Source organism: Cavia porcellus, unplaced genomic scaffold, assembly GCF_034190915.1.
Source record: "Cavia porcellus strain 051 isolate PalLab524CR breed Dunkin Hartley unplaced genomic scaffold, mCavPor4.1 scaffold_29, whole genome shotgun sequence".
In the NCBI taxonomy this organism is placed as follows: domain Eukaryota; kingdom Metazoa; phylum Chordata; class Mammalia; order Rodentia; family Caviidae; genus Cavia; species Cavia porcellus.
This window is the reverse complement of record NW_026947512.1, coordinates 49153088-49175437: the sequence shown is the minus strand read 5'-3', so window position 1 is coordinate 49175437 and position 22350 is coordinate 49153088. Positions and strand designations below refer to the sequence as shown.

General features: G+C 40.3%; 1 pseudogene; it reads right to left on the bottom strand.

The window, feature by feature from the left end:
- Positions 1-1262: 1262 nt before the first annotated feature.
- LOC134473963 (tubulin beta chain-like) overlaps positions 1263-22350 on the bottom strand; it is a 57791-nt pseudogene continuing 36703 nt past the window's right edge.

Here is a 22350-nt window from a genome sequence, read left to right as displayed (position 1 = left end):
TGAGCAATGATATGTTTAGTAGCCTCTCCGGTTTGGAGGGTGGCAAAGATAAAGCCACTGTATGTATCAACACCACATGGATATATTTTAGGTTGCCAAATTCTGGGATATGAGTGACATCCATTTGCCACAGGGCATTGGGAACAGGCCCCTTGGATTAACCCCTAAGTGTTGCATGGGTAGGTGGATAGCACAGGATGGGCAGTCTTTTACAATCTGTCTGGCTTGGTACGGGAAATTTTATGGAGGAAGCGAGGGGACTGGGCATTAAGGTGGTGCAGCTGGTGAGTGTGTTGGGCATTTAAGATATATTTTGGTCTATCTTATTGCCTGGGGGATCAGAATCTTGAAAAAAGATCTGTGCTCATGTGGCTAGATATGCAAGGTGGTTGCCCCTTGTTAGGGGGCCAGGAAGGCCTGATTGGGCTCTTAGGTGCCCAATGAAAAACTTATGGCAACAGAGTCGTATGTGGCTTTGTAATTTAGTAAATAGGTTTGCTGCTGGGAGGCCTGGCAAATAGCACCTACTGTCTCCAATAGGGGGACAGAGTGAGCCAAATAGAAACGATCTGTATAGAGATTGAAAGGCTGGAGGGGGAAGGTGGTGAAAACAGCCAGGATGGCCTGGAGTTCCGTTAGTTGGGCTGAGGTGGAACTGGTTTGGAAGGAAACCACCTTATCTTGGAAGGCATAATTGGCTCTGCCCGAGGAGGAGCCATCGGTAAATAGCACCAGGGCGTTAGGAAGGGGCTGAGAGGCTGTAGCCTTTGAAAAAATGAAAGCGTGGTGGTTGGCAAAATCTAAAATCTTATCAGGTGGGTAATGATTATCAATTTGTTCTTTAAATGCAGCCAGAGCAATGGGCCAGGCCTCAGTTGTCTGGAATAGCCAGACTATTTGATTTTTAGTGTAGGGTTGGATGATGATACCTCTCACCTGTTATAAGGTAAGTAGGAGAGGATTATGGTTAATGTAGGCAGGTGCATTATGTGCCCATAGGAGGGAGAGGTGGGGAGACAGCAGTGGGGTGGTCGCACCGCTCCCTACAGATTCCTATATTAATACCACACTGTCTTAATTACTGGAGATTTGTAATAAGTCAAAGACCATTGCAATTCTGTGTATGTTAGGATTTGTTTGTTAGTTTCTGTAAAGTCTGTTGAAATTTTGTCAGAAATCACATTAAAACTGTAGATCAATTTGGAGAGTATTATCTTTAAATTTTCTGATCCATGACTTTGAGATGTCTTTACATTTATCTGTTAATTTTTTTGAACAATGTTTTATAGTTTTCAGAGTATTAGTTTTGCTCTTATTTTTGTTGAATTTGTTTCTAGGTATTTTATTTTCTTAGTTTTACTTTCAGATTGTTAATTGGAAGTGCTTAAACAACTGATTTTTAAACTGTATATTGATTTTGTTTCCTGCAACCTTGTTGAACTTCTCTGTTAGTTCTAATCATGTTAATGGTTTCCTTAAGGATTTTTGTTTTCACTATGAAAATGCTTTACTGGTCTGCCTGTATAGGATGTGATGTCAAGATAAAGACAGCAGTGCAGAGTGAGACAGGGCTTCAGCAGACTGTGGGTGAATAAAGAGTACACACTGCTCCCACACTCTACCAGCTAATGGTTCTATGCCGCCTCCTCAAGCTCCCTCCTCCTCAAACTCCCCCTCCTCCTTGGCGTGGCATCCTGGCACTGCTGGTTCAGCCACTGAGAGCAGGTCATTCATGCTGCTCTCAGTCTCAGGAAGTCCTTCTCATCCATGCATTTGCCGTGGACCAGTGCAGGAAGGCCTTGCGCTGGAACAGGGCCGTGAACTGCTCCGAGATGCACCTGAGCAGCTCCTGGATGGTCATGCTGTTGCCGATGAAGGTGGCTGACATTTTTGGTCCCCGGGATGTGATGTCACAAATAGCTGTCTTCATGTTATTGGGAATACACTCAACAAAATACCCGCTATTCTTGTTTTGGACGTTAAGCACCTATTCATTCACCTCCTTCATGGACACGTGGCCCTTGGAACACTGTGACCACTGTCAGCTAGCGGCCGTGGCAGGGGTTGCAGGTGGCCATCATGTTCTTAGCATCAAACATCTGCTGGGTGAGTTTGGGCACTTTGAAGGCCCTATACTACTGGTTGCCATGGCTGGCAAGGGGGCAAAGCCAGACATGAAGAAGTGTAGGTGGGGGAAGGGCACCATGTTCACAGCTTCCGCAGGTCAGCATTGAGCTGGCCAGAGAAGTGCAGACAAGTAGTGAGCCCACTCATGGTGGCCAACACCAGGTGGTGCAGCTCACCTTAGGTGGGTGTGGTGAGCTTTAGGGTTCTGAAGCAGATGTCATACAGGGCTTCCTTATCAGTGCAATAGGTTTCATCTGTGTTTTCCACAGATGGCTCGGACACCAGGTCATTCATGCTGCTCTCAGTCTCGGGAAGTCCTGTGTGTGCCCTGAGCACACACAGCTGCTAGACTGTGATTGTAAGCCTCAACCATTGTTTCCCACACTTTGGGGGAAGGCACCACACTGAATTTGTTCATGATCTGGTCTGGGTGCTCTGCCCAGGTCATGCTGATGAGGAGGGTACCCATCCCAGACCTGGCCCACCCTCCAGGGGCTGGGTCAGCTGGAAGACCTGAAGGCAGCCATAGCTGTCTGCTTCCTTTCTCACAACATTTGGCACCGAGTCCACCAGCTCTGCACCTGTGTATTGCCTCTTAGCCCAATTGTTCCCAGCACCACCCTGACCCAAGACAAAGTTGTCAGTCTGAAAATCTGTCCGAAGAGCCCTGAGCACACAGAGTCCATGCTGGGCTGCAGGTCCACAGGCACGGCATGGGGTATGTATTTGCCACAGTCTTATAGTACATATTAATACACTCCAACTGCAGGATGCTGTCTCCATAGTAGTACATGCCAGTAGGGTCAGTACCATGCTGGTCGCTGATTGCCTCCCAGAAGTTTCCTCCCATCTGGTTGCTGCACTGCCAGGCCTGCAGGTGGACAGTCTCCCTCATGGTGACAACTATGGCAGTAGTATGGGCATTGAAAAGGTCACAGGTGCAGAGAAGCAAGTGCACAGAATGCTCTCCTGAGGGGTTTCTATATTTAGGGTCATGTCTTCTGCATATTTTACTTTTTCCCTTTCAAACTAGATGCTTTTATTTCTTTTTTTTTTTTTTTTTTTTTTTTTTTTTTTTTTTTTTTTGCTTAATTGTCAGCCTCCAGTGCAATGTTAAAAAGATCTGGTGAGAGCGAGATCCTTGTCTTGTTCTTGACTTTACAGAGAAAATACTCATTCTTTCACCTGTAAGTATAAAGTAGGTTGTGTATTTTTAAAAGATATCCTTTACCAACTTGGGGAGCCATATGCTTTTCTGCAGTATAACGTGTGTGTCACCATCCCACTGAGACAGGAGGTGTTGATTACTTCAGTGACTTGCAGCATGCCAGGTATGGTGGCATGCATCTGTAATCCTGGGCTCCATAGTGGGTTCAAGTCTAGACTGGACTGCATAGGGAGACCCTGTCCCCCCCCGCAAAAAAGTAGTCTGATTTTAATTCTAAGATCTTCACCTACAGTACCTAAGAAAATCTTTAAGTCAACCAATTGCAGATGATTTCTACACCTACAAAACACCTTCACAGCAAAACAGAATAGTGTTATACTGAAAGCTGTATCATACCTCTGGGTCAAGTTGGTGCACAAGGCCAGTCATCAGAAATGGGCATCATGGAGCCAAGATTCTGCCCACTACAGATGAGAACGAGAATGGTGGGAAGGTCCACCTGCTCTTGTGAGGGTCTGAAGGCTGGCTGTTGGTGGCGAAGAGAGGGAGCCACAGTGCTGCTAATGTATATTGAGTAAACACCAGAAAGGGATCATTCCAGAGAGGCAACTTCTTCCTTGGAGGCAACACGATCTGTATGATTCAGTTCACACTCGGAGACCGGAGGTGAGGTTGACGCAAGGGCTTGGGAGCTGTGTCAGATGGAGGAGGGTGGGCGGTGGTGAGTCTTCTCCCTGGAAATTAAAGCACTGAGCTGAAACCCTGGTCATTGCCAAAGGTTCTCAGCCACATTCAATCAGGAGCTAGTAATGAACAGATTTCTAACTTCAACTTGTCCATGTTTTCTCTGAACAATGAATGAATAAAATAGAAATTAAGCCCCCACATCCTATGTGCTCACATTTGGGAAGAAGCTGTGAAGACTATGGCCCACTCACTGGCTCACAAAAATACTCCAGATCCAGGGTGGAGGTAGCAGCTGCTGACAAAGGGAAAAGAAGCGAGTCTCAAGGCCTGAACTAAAGAGGGGGAGGAGCAAATTCTTGATTGGGGTAAGCAATGGAAATGCCCATGTGTGATCTCTCACATTTGGTGAACTGTAGGCAGCATGAGGTCCTAGTACTCACTGTAATCTTGCTGTGCAGCCTGGGTTTCATGCCAAACCAACAGGTCTGATGGTGAAGCACAATATGTCAAGCTTTGCAGGTAAAGCAGATTGGCCGCTCTAGAGCTAGCTGAATGAACTGGTTTTAGCATGAGTTCAGATACTGTTCCCTGCATACGGACTGGAATCCAGATCCTATAGTCTGCAATTACAGTTCCTGGTGTGATTCTCCAGGCAGCGGTTTTGACAGTGGGACCATTAGGTGGTGATGAGACTGATTCTCTATGGCTGGGATTAGTACCCTCATAAAAGAGCTCCAGGAAACAAGTTCATCCTTTCCATCCCTTCCTCCACATGAAGACACAGCGGCAAGCCTTCATCAGATACCAAAACTACCAGTGTCTTGGTCTTGGAAACCATGAGAAATAGAGTTCTGTTATTTATAAATTATCTAGTCTGTGATGTCTTCTTATGGTAGCAGGAGCAAAGGAAGACACCAGCATTCCATTTAACAGGGCTTCATCAGAGAGAAGGTGGTCACTGACTTTGTGCCAACCAGGGCTCCTAAAGCACCTGGGAGATTGGGGGGCATCAGTGTTGGGTCAGAGGACTGCATGGGAGCACTACAGGGCTCCCAGGACATTTGTCAGTAAGATGGTAGACTTGGCAGGGGAGGTGAGGAAGAAGACAAGTGCATCGCCAAGAGTGTTTTGAAAGAAATATTTAAGAGAATTGGTGCCCTTCACTCTGATTAGAAGAGAACCAGAGGGTGGCAGGGCTCTGAAAGACCAAGTTAAAATTATCATAAAGAGGTGCTTATACCATCTTGACTTAACAGGTATTTGGAATAATTGTAAGTTGAGCAGGTACTGTAGTGGGGTGGAAGACCAAAGCCAGAGGGCCTCGGGGAAATCCAGAGAGAGAGTGGGAAACAACTCTGAGCAAGGGAAGCAAATGGGCAATTAAGAGGGAATCCCTGAAATTCTCCTCTCTGCTGCCTGGAGGGCTCCGGGGAGAGAAGTGACAGAGAGAAACCAGGTAGAGACCAGGTAGGTCTTTAAAGATCGGAGTGGAAGAGCTCATTGCCAGACTCATCTAGAGGAAAGAACTGGGGGAGAAGAGAGGACTTTTCATAGGGCGGCATAAAGAGAATTTTCAGCAGTTTCCAAAAGCTTAATGCATAGAAGGGATCCTGGGCATGTGCACAGGGTGGGGCACACCTACAACCACGGGAACATGGTGTCTCACATACCTATGTGGGAAAAGAAATAGAAGCAGTGAATTTTTTTCAAACAGAGGTTGTCAGTTAACAGCAGCTGGGCTATAAAGTAATTTCCATTCATTGAAATTATGTGTGGCTGCTTTGTCCCATAATCTGTGGAACTAATTACTGTCCACGTGGGTGTTTGAGAAAGACTGCATTGATCATGTTACCATGCAAGTGCTGAAACCAAAGTGCCCAGTGGGAAGTTCAGGGTCTTAGAAACTTTCAGGTGTAGTCCAGGCCAATGGGGGTGGGGGTGTAAGCCACTCAGGTGACAGTTAATAGGGAGGTGTGTGGCCACAGCCACTCCAGGACTTTTCAAACAGTGGATGGCAGCCTGTGAATGGCAGCTTTCTCATGCTGAAGAAGAGCTGCGCCTCTCCAGACCCGTTGCACAGGTTTAGTTGCTCTTGTGAAGCCTCAAGCAGCTAACTCAGGCTCTCTCAGAGCCATCCACCATGCTGAGGAGTGGTGGCCTCACGTGTCCATGTATCCTGCTGCTGCAACAACCAGCAGGAGCACAGCTCAAATCTCATCAGGTGGGGCTCATCCTTTCTGAAGCAGGATAAAAATCCTAAATTTGGAGGATCCCCAACCACTGTAACAAAAAGCCCAGAAGGCTGCATGAGGACATGAGGGAGCCTGCTCTTGTGTGGCTTAATTTCCCATCACACAGAGGAATTATCTGGCAGAGGTGGCAGTTGCAGCAAATTCATCTGTGACCTGGGTCACAGATGGGCACAGTTTCAGCAGGCGTGGTTGCATCTGGTACAGATGATGGACCTCAGGGCCCTGCTGGTGAGGGACAAGGGTATCTGCTGTCAGGAAGGGGCACAGAGCTCCACCAGGAAGCCAGAGAATATCTACAGGCATGGCTCCACCGTGTCACATGACCCAGATGGGTTAACTCGTTTAAGCTGGTATGTGTTTACTGTACACAGTAATTATGTTCACCTGGGGGGCTTGGTAGCTATACATATCACACCTTAATCATTTTTATTTTCTCTTTTTCTCCTGATCCTTTCCTCTCCCCTGTCCTTAGATCCCCTCCCATCTCCACAAAGTCTGCCTCCATATTTCCTATCATCTGTTTTCTTTTGCTCTTCAATTGTCTATATTTTGAGTTTCTCATATAAGAGGAACCATATGATATTTAAGTTTCTATGTCTGATTTAATTCATTTAGCATTATAGCCTGAAGGTGGATCCATTTCCCTACAAATGATTTAGATTTAACTTTCTTAATGGCTGAGTAGTACTCCACAGTGTATAAATATTACATTTGCTCTATCTAGTGAACTGTTAGGCATATAGACTGCTCTCAGATTTTATGTATTATGAATTGTGCTGCTATAAACATGGGTATGCATGTACCACTGTAATATGACATCTTTAACTCTTTCAGGAAGATCCCAGAAGGATAGCTGGGTCAAAGGGAATTTCTAGTTTTAGTTTTTTGAGAAATCTCCTTACTGGCTCCATAGAGGTTGTTTTCATTCCCACCAACAATGCAGAAGTGTTCTTCCCTCCACAACCTTGCCAGCATTTATGAGTTTTGAGTTCCTGGATGACAACCATTCTTTCTGGAGTGGGAAGGGATCTGAGGGTTGTTTTAGTTTCTATTTCTTAACAGCTAACTATGCTGAACACTTTCCTATGTTCTTACTGACCATTTATACTTCTTTTGAGAGTTGTCTGTTTCAGTGCCTGCTATTTGATGGATCTTTTATAGCTGTGGTTTAATTCTTAGACACTGTTCAAAGAGTAACTGACAAAACTTTTTTCTCATTCTGTAGAGTGTCTCTTACTCTGTGCAGAAACTTTTAAATGAGATAGAGTCCTGAGCTTGCTGATTCTTGGTGAAATTTGTTGATTTCTTATGTAATTGGGGTTCTGTTTAGAAAGTCCTTGCTTATGCCTGTCTATGTCTTCAAGAATTTTACCTATTTTCAGTGTTTCTGTTTTTGCGTTAAGTCTTTGATCCATTTTATTTTATCTGACTACATGGTGAGAGATCTGGCATTAGCATTATAGCTTCTTCTGTGTGGGTAATCACCTTCCAGCATCACTGAAGATAAGAGTCTGCCTTTCCTTCAACATGTGTTTTTGGCCTTCTTGTTGATGATCAGATGCCTGATGGTGCTTGGGGCTATTTCTGCATCTGTCCCATCCTGCTGGGCAGTGTGACAATTTTTATTACCATGCAGGTTTTCTTTTTAATCACAGGGGCTTTGTGATAACTTGAAATCCGGAATTGTGGTGCCTCTGCTTTGATCCTATTGTTCAGGATTGCTTTGGCTTCTGGGTCTCTTCTGATTCCATATAAATTTTAGAAATTTTTTCTAGTTCTGTAAAGACTTTGGATGGTATTTTGATTGGAATGACATTAAATTATATATTATTTTTGGTAATATAGCTCTTTTGTGATACTGGTATTGAACCAAGCCTTCCCACTGAGCTACATCTCCAGCCCCTTTTTAAATTTTTAATTTTGAGCAAGGTCTCACTAAGTGGTAAGTTTATCAGGTTGGGCTTGAACTTAAAATCCTTCTACCTCAGCTCTGTCTCCCAGAACACTAAGATTACAAGCACAAGCACATGGTGCCACAGCCAGCAGCACTGCCATTGTCAATATCGGCTCTGCCTATCCAGGAATGGGGGGGGGGAGGATTTTTTCCATTTTCTAATGTCCTCTTCAATCTCTCTCCCTCTCTGGTTTTTCTAACACAGGGTCTTGCCATGTAGTCCAGGCTGGCCTTGAACTCACATGACTCTGCCTGCCTCAGTCTTCCAAGTGCTGAAACTATAGGCAGTGCCAGTAGGCCTGGATGAATCTTTTTTTTTTAATAGAGCTGTAATTTTCTTTGTAGAGGTCTTTCACTTTCTTGATTAGGATTTTAATTATTTAAGCTTCCATGAATAGAATTCTTGAATTCGTTTTCAGTGGATTCAGATTCGTTAGAGTACAGAAATGCTGTTCATTTTTGTGTATTGATTTTGTATTCTGCCACTTTGCCAAATTTACTTATTCATTCTAAAAGTCTTCTGGGGTGTTCTATGTAAAGGATCATGTCATCTATGAATAAGAATAGTTTGACTTCTTGTTTTCCTATTCATGTTCTTTTTATGTATTTCTCTTGCTTGATTTTTAAAAAGTGTTATTAGTAAGTATTTGCCATACATAGTGATCACATTCATTGGAGAATTTGTACCTGTACATAATACGTCTTAATTTTTCCCCATTTCCCTCCTATCCCTTTAACCTTTCTTTCCCTCCCCACTTACAAAAGTTATGTTTCCATTTTTCCCTTTCATTCTCTTTGGTAAAATTCCCTTCCCTCCTCCTGACTGTCCTTCTATTTGACTATGTTCTTACTTCCAAATATTTAGCCTTTGTTTTGCTCCTTGTCTATGTTTTGTGTCTCTAACACAAGAGAAACAAACCGATATTTACACTTGTGTGATTTATTTCATTTAACCTTATGGTTTCAAGGTGCAGCCTTTTTCACAAAAATAACTCAAGCTTATCCATCTTTATAGTAGAGCAGTACTCCGTTATGAGCAAATAGCACATTTTCTTTATGCATTCATCTGTTGCTGAACATATAGTCTAGTTCCAAGATTTCATGATTAGGGGCTGGGGATTTAGCTCAGCGGCATAAGCGCCTTCCTTGCAAGTGTGTGGTTGTGAGTTTGATCCCTAGTACCGATAAAAACGAAAAAGACAAAAAAAAAAAGATTTCATGATTATAAAATGTGCTGTTATAAACATTGTGAACAAGAAATGGAATCAATGAATCATATCCAAATAGAAATACAGGAGATTAAAAAGTCCATTGAAAGTATATGCAACAGACTGAATAAAGATGAAGATAGAATATTACACCTAGAAGACAAAACTGTGACTAGTGACCAAGAAAAGAAAGATATCTTAAAAATAGCAAGGGACCACAAAAAAATCAATCCAACAGTTACAAGATGAAGCAAAGAAGAACAATATAAGACTGACTGGAGTCCAAGGGAAAGCTGGAGACAGCGCAAATGCCATTAAAAAATCTCTTCACACAAATAAAACCTATCAAACATAGATAAAAATTTGATAAACAAATAAGTGAAGCATATAGAACTCCAAATAGCCATGACCAAAATAAATCTACACCAAAACATACAATAATCAAGATTACAAAAATTCAACACAAGAACAAAATATTAAAAACAGCTAGGGAAAAGAAACAAATTACTTATAAAGGAAACACCATCAGACTTCTCAACACAAACCCTCAAATCAAGGAGAGATTGGACTGAGGTATTTCAAGTCCTAAAAGCAAGCAATCTTCAACTCAGACTGATGTACCTTGAAAAACTGTACCTTGCAAAACTGTTTCAAATTCAACAGAGAAATAAAATACTTTAATGACAAAGAAAAACTGAAGAAATTCATGATCATCAAAGCAGCTCTACAGAATGCTCTGAAGGATGTATTAGAAAGACAATGAACACCACAAACACAATAACACCAATAGAAAGAAACTACCAAGCAGGGCACACCAACAGAGAAGAAAGAGGGAACCAACAACAGGAAAGTAACATGAAAAAGATAATCCAATACATTACAGTTATAACCATCAATGTAACTGATCTCAACTCACCGATCAAAAGAAACAAACCGGCAGAGTGGAACAAGAAACAAGATCCATCATATGCTGTGTTCAAGAAACACATTTAACCCCAAAATAAATTCATAGACTAAAAGTTAAAGGATGGAAAACAATTCTCCATGCCACAATAACTCAGGAAAAAACAGGGGAAGCTTTTCTATTCACAGAGAATGTAAACTGTAAGCCAAAATTGATGAAAAAGAGACAAGGTTATCACAAACATGTGAAGGAAAATCTCCAAGAAGAGATAACAGTCATAAATATATGTACCAAACACCAGTGCACCCAACTACATAAAACAAATACTAACAGACATAAATAACCAAATAAGCACTAACACAAGTATAGTGGGGGTCCTTAATACCTCAGTCTCACAAATAAATCAACTATATAAAAAAATCAACAAAGAAAGATCAAAATTAAACCAAACCTGGGGCTGGGGATTTAGCTCAGTGGCATAAGCGCCTGCCTTGCAAGCAGGCAGTCATGAGTTTGATCCCCAGTACTGAAAAAAAGACCAAAAAAAAAAAAATTTAAACCAAACCTGTGAACAAATGGACTCAATAGATGTCTAAAGAGTGTTCCACCCCAAAATATCAGAAAACACATTCCTAGGTGAAAATGGGATATTCTCCAAAATAGATCACATACTTGCCACAAAACATGTCTACCTGAAAATAGAGAACTAAAATTATTCCTTGTACACTATAGTGCAACGAAACTAGAAATCAACAACAACAAAAAAAAAAATCACAAGAACTACACAAACATATGGAAATTAAACTATACATTTCTGAATAACTAATGGCTCACAGAAGAAATTAAATATGAAATTATACAGTATATACAATTACTGACAATGTCAATACCCACATATTGAAACTTAGGAGACACAGTGAAAGCAATCCGAAAAAGGAAATTTAGAGTGATAAACTCTCACAACATGAAAACAGAATGAATTCAAACAAACAACATTTAACCAGCTCTGCAGGTCTCAGGCCTGCTTGCCCACACCCAGTAACCCTCTCTCATTCCTGGGAACTGGGCGGCCAGAGGTGAGTGTCCGCACACCGTCCTGAGCCCCAGGAGTTTGGGATCTTTGTGCTGGTCAAGGAATTTCCCAGCTTTCTGCCACATTCAACCGCTCTTGCCTGCCTGTGCCAACTTCCCAGCTTCCTGCTGCACTTGGCCAGGTTCAGGGGCTCAGGGGCGTCTTGCACCTGCCTGTGCCCTCAATTCTGGAAACTAGGCTACTGGAGGTGAGTGTTCCTGCACCTTCCCAAGCCCTGGGAGTTTAAGATCATCCCTTCCACTGGCCAAGGAACTTCCCAGCTTCCTGCCACACTCGACCAGCTCCACCTGCCTGCCCTACCCCCAGTGACCCTCTCTCAATCTGGGGTACTGGGCATCCAGAGTCCCAGGAGCTGAAGGAATAGTAGACAATTTCTAACAGGCCCAGGGGAAGCCTTGGAACAACACTTGAAACACTGCAAAAATCCCACAAACACATGGAAACTGAATAACACCCTCTTGAGTAATCAGTGGGTCACACAAGAAATTAAAGAAGAAATTAAACAATACCTACAAGAAAATGAAAATGCAGATACAACTTACCAGAATCTCTGGGATGCAATGAAAGCCGTCCTCAGAGGAAAATTTATTGCACTGAGTTCCCACATCAGGAAAACAGAACGAATACAAATAAATAACCTGATGCTACACCTCAAACAGCTAGAAAAAGAAGAGCAAGTCAAGCCCAAAGACAAAAGAAGAGAGGAAATTATAAAAATCAGAGCAGAAATCAATGCAGTAGAGACTAAGAATACAATCAAAAGAATCAGTTCTTTGAAAGAATAAATAAAATCGATAAGCCCCTAGCCAACCTTATTTAAAAAAGGGAAGAAAAAGCTCAAATTCATGCAATAAGAAATGAAAAAGGTGAAATCACTACAGACCCAATAGAAATACAGAAGATCATCAACACCTATTTCGAAAACCTCTATTCTCAAAAGTTTGATAACACAGAAGAAATAGACAGATTCTTAGAAGCATATGAAGTACCAAAGCTAGATCAAGAGGATGTAAAACTGTTGAATAACCCAATCTCTGTAAATGAAATTGAAAATGTAATTAAGTGCTTATCCACCAAGTAGAGCCCAGGCCCAGATGGATTCACTGCAGAATTCTACAAGAAATACAAAGAAGACCTAATGCCGACACTCCTCAAACTCTTCAATGAAATTGAAAGGGAAGCAATCCTTCCTAAGTCATTCCTGGAAGCAAATATTACTCTAGTACCAAAACCTGAGAAAGACCCAACTAAAAAAGAGAACTATAGACCGATCTCCCTAATGAACACAGATGCAAAAATCCTTAATAAAATATTGGCAAATAGGATCCACCAAATCATCAAGAAGATTATACACCATGACCAAGTGGATTCATCCCAGGAATGCAAGGATGGTTCAACATACGCAAATCAATAAATGTAATCCACCATATCAATAAAGCCAAAAATAAGAATCACATGATCATTTCTATAGATGCAGAAAAAGCCTTTGATAAGGTCCAACATTTATTCATGATAGGAACTTTACAGAAAATTGGAATAGATGGTCTTTACCTCAATATAATAAAGGCCATTTATGACAAACCAACAGCCAGCATCATACTAAATGGTCAAAAATTGAAAGCCTTTACTTTAAAATCAGGCACAAGACAAGGATGTCCTTTATCACCACTCCTATTTAATATAGTACTGGAAGTACTAGCCAGAGCAATTAGGCAAGAAAGAGAAATAAAAGGGGTAAAGATAGGAAAAGAAGAAGTTAAATTATCATTGTTTGCAGATGACATGATACTTTACATAGAAGACCCCCTAAACTCCATTGAAAGACTCTTAGATACAATAAATAAATTCAGTAATGTGGCTGGATACAAAATCAATACTCAGAAATCAATAGCATTCCTATACACTAACAGCAAAATCACAGAGAGAAAACTAAGAGAAGCTACACCCTTCACACTAGCATCCATAAAAATGAAATACTTAAGAATTAAGCTCATAGGGGCTGGGGATTTAGCTCAGTGGCATAAGTGCCTGCCTTGAAAACAGGCAGTCGTGAGTTCAATCCCTGGTACCGACAAGAAGCAAAAAGACAAAAAAAAAAAAGAAGAATTAATCTCACGAAAGAAATGAATGATCAATACAGGGAAAATTATAATACCCTGAAAAAGAAATCAAAGAGGATCTCAGAACATGGAAAGACATCCCTTGTTCATGGGTAGGAAGAATAAAGATTGTGAAAATGGCCATTCTCCCAAAACTGTTATACAGATTCAATGCAATTCCAATAAAAATACCATCAACATACCTCATAGATATAGAGAAATCACTCCTAAAATTCATCTGGAACCAGAAGAGACCTAAAGTAGCAAAGACAGTTCTAAGCAGCAAAAGCAAGACAGGATGTATCACAATCCCTGACTTCAAGTTATACTACAAAGCAACTGTAGTAAAATCAACATGGTACTGGAATAAAAAAAGAACTGAAGATCAATGGAATAGATTATAAGATACAACCACAACTACAAACACACTCAACCACCTTATCTTTGATAAAGGGGCTAAACGTGTTCACTGCAAGAACCAATGTCTCTTTAATAAATGGTGCTGGGAAAACTGGCTCTCCAAATACCAAAAACTAAAACTAGACCCATGCCTATCACCGTGTTCTAAACTAAAATATAAATGGATCAAAGGTCTGAATATTAAAACATAAACACTAAATCTGTTGGAAGACAAATTGGGTAAAAACCTTGAAGACATAGGGGTAGGTAGAGAATTCATGAACAGAAATCAAATCACATGGGAAATACTTCCCAGAGTCAATAACTGGGATCACATCTTATTAAAAAATTTCTGCTCCTCAAAAGAAATCTCCAGCATGGTGAAAAGAAAACCCACAAACTGGGAAAAAATCTTAATGAACTGTCCTTCAGACAAAGGACTTCTGTCTAAAACATATAAAGAATTTTTAAAAATCAGACCCCCAAAATTCAAAGATACAATCCAAAAATGGGCATCTGAAATGAATACACAATTCTCAGATGAAGAAATGCAAATGGCAAATAAACACATGGAAAAATGTTCATCATCATTAGACATTAGAGAAATGCAAATTAAAACCACACTGAGATTCCATCTCACCCCTGAAAGAATGGCCAAGATCAAGAAAACCAACAACAACAAATGCTGGAGAGGCTGTGGGGAAAAAGGAACTCTCCTGTACACTGTTGGTGGGAGTGTAGACTGGTGCAACCACTGTGGAGGTCAGTCCAGAGATACCTCAAAACCTGGGATTGAAAGTCCCATTTGACCCAGCTATTCCACTTCTAGGCATATTTCCAGAAGAACTGAAGGCATCATACCACAGTGATATATGTGCACCTGTGTTTATAGCAGCACAATTTGTAATTGCCAGATCTTGGAAACAACCCAAGTGTCCATCAACTGAGGAATGGATAAAAAAAGTTGTGGCATTTCTATACAATGGAGTATTACTCAGCTATTAAGAATGATCACATTGAGATATTTATAAATAAATGGATGCAGCTTGAGACCATACTCATAAGTCAAATAAATCAAACTCACATGTATAAATACTGAATAGTCTCTCTTGTGTAAGAAATGGTAAGAATACATAAAGGTATGTGGTTGTCATGATTCCCCATTATATTGCTTTGAAGCCCTGTAATGTTCTTATTCATTAGTTGGAATGGATTTTTTTTCTGGGTTGTTTGATTTTATTGTCTGTGATGGATGAACAGCTATTTTGAAGAAAACAAGACATTATAATAGCTAGTGATGATTTTATATCATCTTGTTTTGAATTCCTACCAAGCTTTTGTTCTTCTGTCTTCATTGATTTATCATATTATATATTATATCATATTATATATATTATAATATATATATCATATTATATATATTATAATATATATTATAATATATATATTATATATTATATATATTAATATATAATATATATTATAATATATATTATATATTATATATAATATATATCATATATATCATATTATATATATTATAATTTTATCATATTATATCTTATTGGATTTTATTGTATGTGATAGTATAAACAAATTTTTTATAGACTAAGAGATAATATAGAAACCATTGTTCATTTTCTGTTATTTGGTTCTGAATACCCTGTAATACTTTCATTCTCTTGAATGGTTTTATACTATTTTGTTATGTTTAATGCTACTGTATGTGAAGGTATGCTCAACTTTTTCAAAGAAAGAGACATTATGGTAGCTATTGTTAATATGGGGTTGTCTTGTGGTGAAGTACTGTGTTGCTTAAATTGCTCTGTTCTGAGTTGTTTTGTTATGTCTTCTTTTATCTTAATCTTTTTTTAAATAAATAAATTTTTAAAAAAGGAACTCAAACAATGTAATATTGAACCTCAAACTTCTAAAAATAAAACAACAAATGAAAACCAAAGTTCATGTGAAGGAGGAAATTATGAAGAGCAAAAATGCAATTGAGACTAAAAAATACAATAAATCAATGAATTGAAAAGTTAGTTCTTTATATGAATTAATAAAATTGATAAATCATCATTACTCTCATCAAAAAGAGAAAAAACATAAATTCAAGCAATTAGGAATGAAAAGGGGGAAATCACAACAGATTCTACAGAAATTCAGAAGATCAACAATACATAGTATGAGAACATATATTCTAACAAGTTAGAAAACACAGAAGATATGGATAGAGTGCTATAAATGATCCAACTACCAAAACTAAATCAAGGAGGTATAAAAATTCTAAATAACCCACTATCAGCCAGTGAAATTGAAAATGTAATTAAAAATTTAACCAACAAAGTAAAGCCCAGGCCCTGATGATTTCATGGTTGAATTCTACAAGAAATTTAGAGAATAATTGATGCCACTTATGCTGAAACTCTTTAGGGAAATTAAAAGAGAAGCAGTATGATTCCAAAATCATTCCTGGAAGCAAGAATTACCCTGATTCCAAAACCAGAGAAGAAACAAACCAAAGAAGAAACTACAGGCCAATCCCTCTAATGAACATAGATGTAAAAATCCTCGATAAGATATTGGGAAACAGAGTGCAGCAAATCATCAAGAAGTTTATGCACCATGATCAAGTTAGGTTCTCATCAGGGTGTAGGGATGGTTTAATGTACGTAAATCCATAAATGTAATATACCATATTAACAGAACCAAAAACAAAAATCACATGATCATCTCAATAGATGCAGAAAAAGCATTTGACAAAGTCCAACACTTCATTTATGCTAAAAATTCTACAGAAAATTGGGATACATGGTCTTTGCCTCAATCTAATAAGAACCATCTAAAAACTTTCACTCTAAATCAGGAAAAGACAAGGATGGCCACTATCACCACTCTTATTCAATATAGTTCTGGAACCATTAGCCAGAGCAATCAGATAAGAGAAAGAAATGTAAGTAATAAGGATGGGCCAGGAAGAAGTTAAGTGATCATTATTTGCAGATGTTACAGTACTCTACATAGAAGACCCCAGAAGCTTCACCAAAAGACTAATAGATTTAATAACCAAATTCAGTGATTTAGCTGAATACAAAGTCAACACTCAAAAATCAATAGTATTCCTGTATACAACCAACAAAGTCACATAAAAAGAAATTAGAGAACCACACCCTTTATTTTTATTTTTTCTTTTTTGGTACTGGGGATCAAAATCATGACCTCATGCTTGCCAGGCAGGCACTTATGCCACTGAGCTAAATCCCCACCCCCACACTCTTTATAATAGCATCCAAATAAAATGAAATATTTAGGAATCAATCTAACAAAAGGAGTATAAGACCTATACCTTGAAAACTACAGTACTCTTAAAAAGGATACTGAAGAAGATATCATAAGATGGAATGATATTCCCTGCTCATGGATAGGAAGAACCAACACAGTGCAAATGGCCCTACCACTCCCAAAACTGTTATACAGATTTCATGCAATCCTGATCAAAATACCATTAGCATACCTCACAGAACTGGAGAAAACATTCCTAAAATTCATTTGATGCCAAAAGAGACCTAAAATAGAAAAAAAAAAATCCTGGGCAACAAAGGTAAGTTAGGAAGCATCACAATCCCACAATCCCTTGAAATTATACTCCAAAGCTACTGTGATAAAAATCAGCATGGTACTGGCAAAAACAAAAAAAGAACATGAGACCAGAAAATGCATATTCAACTTCAAACACACTTATCTTTGACAAAGGTGCCAAACACAATGACGGAAAAAAGACAATTTGTTTAATACATAGTGCTGGAAAAACTGGCTTTCTACATGCTAATGACTAAAATGTGACCCATGTCTATCATGATGCACTAAACTAAAGTCAAAATGGATCAAAGATCTAAATATTAAAACAGAAACTCCCAATATACTAGAAGAGAAAATAGGTAGAAATCTGAAAGACACAGGTGTAAGCAGAGACTTCATGAACAAAATCCAGACCACACAGGGAACACAACAAAGTATTAACAAATGTGATCTTACTTTATTAAAAACTTTTACACAACAAAAGATATCACCTATAAAGTGAAAAGGGAACTCACAGAGTGGAAAAAACTATATCCAGTTTTCCTTCAGACAAAGACTTATATCTAGAACATACCAAAAATCAGGCCTCCAAAATTCAAAGACCCAATCCAAAAATGGGTATCTGAGATAAATACACACTTCTCAGATGAAGAAATACAAACACCAAATAGATACATGAGAAAACATTCAACATCATTTGTGCTTCAAAAGGTGCAAATTAAAACAATACAGTGCTTCCATCTCACTCCAGAAAGAATGGCTACGATCAAAAAATCCACCAATAACAAATGCTTGCAGGGTTGTGAGGAAAAAGGAGCCCTTCTCCACTGTTAGTGGGAGACTAATACAGCCACTGTGCAAATCTCTGTGAAGATTCTTCAAAAACTAGGATTAGTGGTCCCATTCAACCCAGCTATTCCCCTTCTGGGTTTCATGTCTGTATCTGCTACTCTGAACAGCTACTATGAAGACAACAATGTGCAGTGTGTTGATTATTGTTACTCTCCTACTAGCCTGTCTTGAAATTAAAACATTAAAAAACATTAAAATTTATTGTTTTTACTTTTTTCTGTTTAAAATTTTTTTTAAAAAAAGAGGAAAAAAAACTAGATACAATGAAAGAAGAAAAAGAGATTAGAGCTGAGACTGAAGGACAAAGGAAGATTAAGCCTCAGGACATTTGTGGCAAGGACAGGAGGGAGGGAAAGAATGAGAAAGCAAAAATACAACCAAAACAAAACAAAAAAATGAGCAGGCATGTTCATACAGACACACACATACAAAAAACAAAAACAATAAAAAAATTAAAAAACCCAAATGAACAATTTTAAAAATTTTTTAAAAAGATCAACAGTGAAGAAAAAAAAGAAAAACATTTTTGTGATTTGGAGCCTGTGGCTGTCTTCTGGGGACTGCAACTTCATGCCAGTGTCCAGTTCGAGGCATGGCCCTCCCTCACAGTGGTCAGAGTTAGGTTTGTGCCAGAGAGTCCCAGCAGTTCTACAGCAGGATTAGGGTGGTGTCCGGGGTGAAACTTCAAATCCACAGAAATTCAGGCCCCACCTGGACTCAAAAAAGCTGCAGTTCACCCCTAATGGCACTAGCACTTATTTTGTGACATGCATCTGTTGTAGGACCAGACTTCATCACCTCTGATGTTCCTTCAGTTCCTTCTGGGATCCCAGCACAAGCCCCACATCTGCTCAGAAGCAGCTGGTTCTTGGTCTTTCTTCAGGGAGGTGCCACAGTTGCCAACGTCACCATGACTGTCTGTTGGTCCTTCTCCTGACACATGCCTCCCAGTGTCCCTGTGTGCTCAGGCAGAGTGCAGAGGACACTCCTCCCTCATCCTGTAGGGCGATTTGGTCACTGGGTCCTAAAGAGACATTCCTGCTGCGTGGGCTCCACGGGGAGAAAAGTCAGCATCTACCAAGAATCGTCCCTGCTGGGACGTGGGGGACCAGCCAAGAAATCAACCATCCACCCTTCCTGGTAAGCTGCACAAGCTGCGCAAGTTCCAGGGAGAGAAAAGTCAGATAGCGGCGCCTGTGAATCTGCTATCATGCATGGCTGAGATTCAAACACCCTCCGAGTCCCCACTACATCCCCCAAGTAACCCGCTGGTTTGGAGGACAGGCTGAGTTGATAGCAACTAAGGCTCATAAAGCAACTAAATTCTTGTATTGTTGGGTTGATTATGTAGGCCTGGGGCCAGCAGTTTGAGCATCTCCTGGGAGGATGACGGTATGCAGTGTAGCAAATATGGGGGATTTCCTTCTGTCTTGTCTTTGAAGTCCAATATTGTTTTCACTGTTTTGCTTTGTTCTGAATAATTATTTTGCTTTATTCAATATTCTGTCTTGATTGTTTTTATCGTTTTGTTTTTGGTTTGATATTGCTATCTCTAATGGAGTGGACAACTATTGTGAAGATAACAAGATGTACTATGGTACTATTGTTGTTTTCCTGCTATCCTGCTTTGAAGTTCTGTACCAGTTTTGCTGCATTGTTTTAAATGGCTTTGTTCTGTCTTGTTTACTATCTTTAAAATAAAAATAAAGAGCCATTCTTCATATTGAGTCTTAAAGTCTGGCAAACAAGACAGACTCCATGTGAGTTGCCCATTCCCTTCATTTTGTAAGCTCCTCCAGGCACTGGAGCACCCAGAGCTCATACAAATGGGGAAAATAAAACCACAGTAATGACAACAAAAACCTCTTCCTTCTTCAGTAAAAACCCAGTAAACTCTTTGTGGCATAGAGTAGCCGTAAGAGCAAACACCTGTGTGGGGGTCTCTGCGTGCCAAGCCTTATTCTAAGCACTTTCCAGGTAGGAGTGCATTTAATCCCCAGCTCTCCCATGAGAGACGTGTCACTATGCCTTCAGGTCACAGAGGAGAACACTGGAGCGTGGAGGGACTATGTCACGTTCTCCAGAACACACCACGAGTAAGGTTTGGAACCGAGGCTGGAGCTCTGGAGACAGGCTTGAGTGGCCCTGATTTTAGGAGTCAGGCTATTGGCTCTGAGAACAGCCTCTGGAGCGACCTTGCTGGCTGTCAAGTTACAGATGTGTCTCTTCCTACCTTCTTCTCAGTGCACATTCATGTCCATGCACTCATGCTTCTCCACCATGCACTCAGGCCTGATGACACAGACTCCCTGCATGGCCTCCCTGCTCTCTGCCACTCACCTTAAACATCGGCCAGTCAGTCATGGAGCCCTCAAACCCTCCCGCTCCCAGGCCTCTCTGCCTGTCCTCCGCCCTCCTGCCTGCTGCACGTTTCTTGCCGTCTGGCCCAGCAGATTCTGGCCTACCTTGCCACCCTGGGCTCAATCCAGGTGCTCACGCCCTGTCTCAGGCCTCCCTGGTTGCTGCAGGCAGGTGGGTACATTTCCTCCCCACACCACGGCTGTGAGAGGCCAGGTCCTGCTTGCAAAGTTCTGAGCAGAAGGTGTGACTTGCTGTGAACTGTGGGCTCCGGGGGCATGTGCACCTTGTTCTAATTGCTGTGTCCTGGGGGCCTACGAGAGCGCTAGACAATTTATTTTAAGAAATGCATTAACTTTTACAAATGAACATTTGTTGTATTTTTAAACAGTGTCTAGGAAAGATAATTTTACTGCTTTTCTGTCATTGATTCCAGTCCCTGACAACTTCTACCTAACGTTCAGTCTATATGTACTTCCCTTTTTCTCACTAAAAAAGGTACACAGTCTTCCCCTCAGCCCCCTGTGCAAATTTCTGTGCTGTCTACAGACCCAAACTAATAGGACATCATAAATATCTCTGACAAAAATGCTAAGACACATCATGAAACAGGGCCCAAAGCCCATCACCCTCTCTAGGAGGATACAGTTTAGACTTTTAAATCTTTGTTGATTTGATGGAGTGTCAAATGGATGGGATATGAATCCCCAGTATCTTTTAAGTCTTACTGTGTAAGTGACATCATGGGATACTTCTGATCACAGTCAAAAAAGAAATCTGTCACGATATTCCTTAATTGGCTTGGCCACTTGAGTGGGAGGGAGGGTGTCACCTTATTTTTATCATTAAATAATCCAGTTCCTTTTGTCATTTCAAAACCAACTCTTTCCAAACATGTGTAGTTTCCCCTGAGAATGAATTCTTCTCAGGTGTTGTAGGTGTGTGTGAGGTGCAGTTCCACCTTGCTCCAGCCCTGCACATGTGATTGATCTTTGGCTTCAGCCTTTCCCCACAGATGGCAGGGTATCTACTAGGTGGTGCCTCAGTTTCTCCTACATGGGTGCTGACATGGAGAGCACCCTTAAAGCAATGGCACGAGAATGGCAGTTTCCTCATTTGCTTCCTGTCCCACGGGAACTATGGTCCTTTTCGCCTGATGTCCAGTGCTTCAGAAATCAGCCTTCTGCATATTTTTGTCTGTCTTTGTTGTTGCTGTCACTTCAGGCCGAAGGACAAACCTGGTCTCTGCTACTCCATGGGGAGCAGAGATGAAACAGTAGCAGAATATATTTAAGATGAAAAAGAAAATTTTAAATTATTAAACCCTTAGCCCTCAATATATGTCTCAATTCAAATTCAGTGCCAATGACTGGTGTATCAAAGTCACATAATGTTCCCAAAAGAGGAGATTATGCAGTGTTCCTAACTATTTCTGATGGTCAGATAAATTTAATTTTAAAGGATATTGAAGAGGTTAAAGATTGGGTTCAATCTCCAGTACCAAACCTTTTTTTTACAAAAAGACGTTTAATAGTTCATGATGAGTGTGTGGCTCACCTATAATTCCAGAACTCTAGGAGTCTAAGGCAGGAAGAGTGACATTTCATGCCCGTCCTGGACAACTTAGTGACTTAGCAAAACACTGTCTCAAAAAAAAATAAAAAATAAAA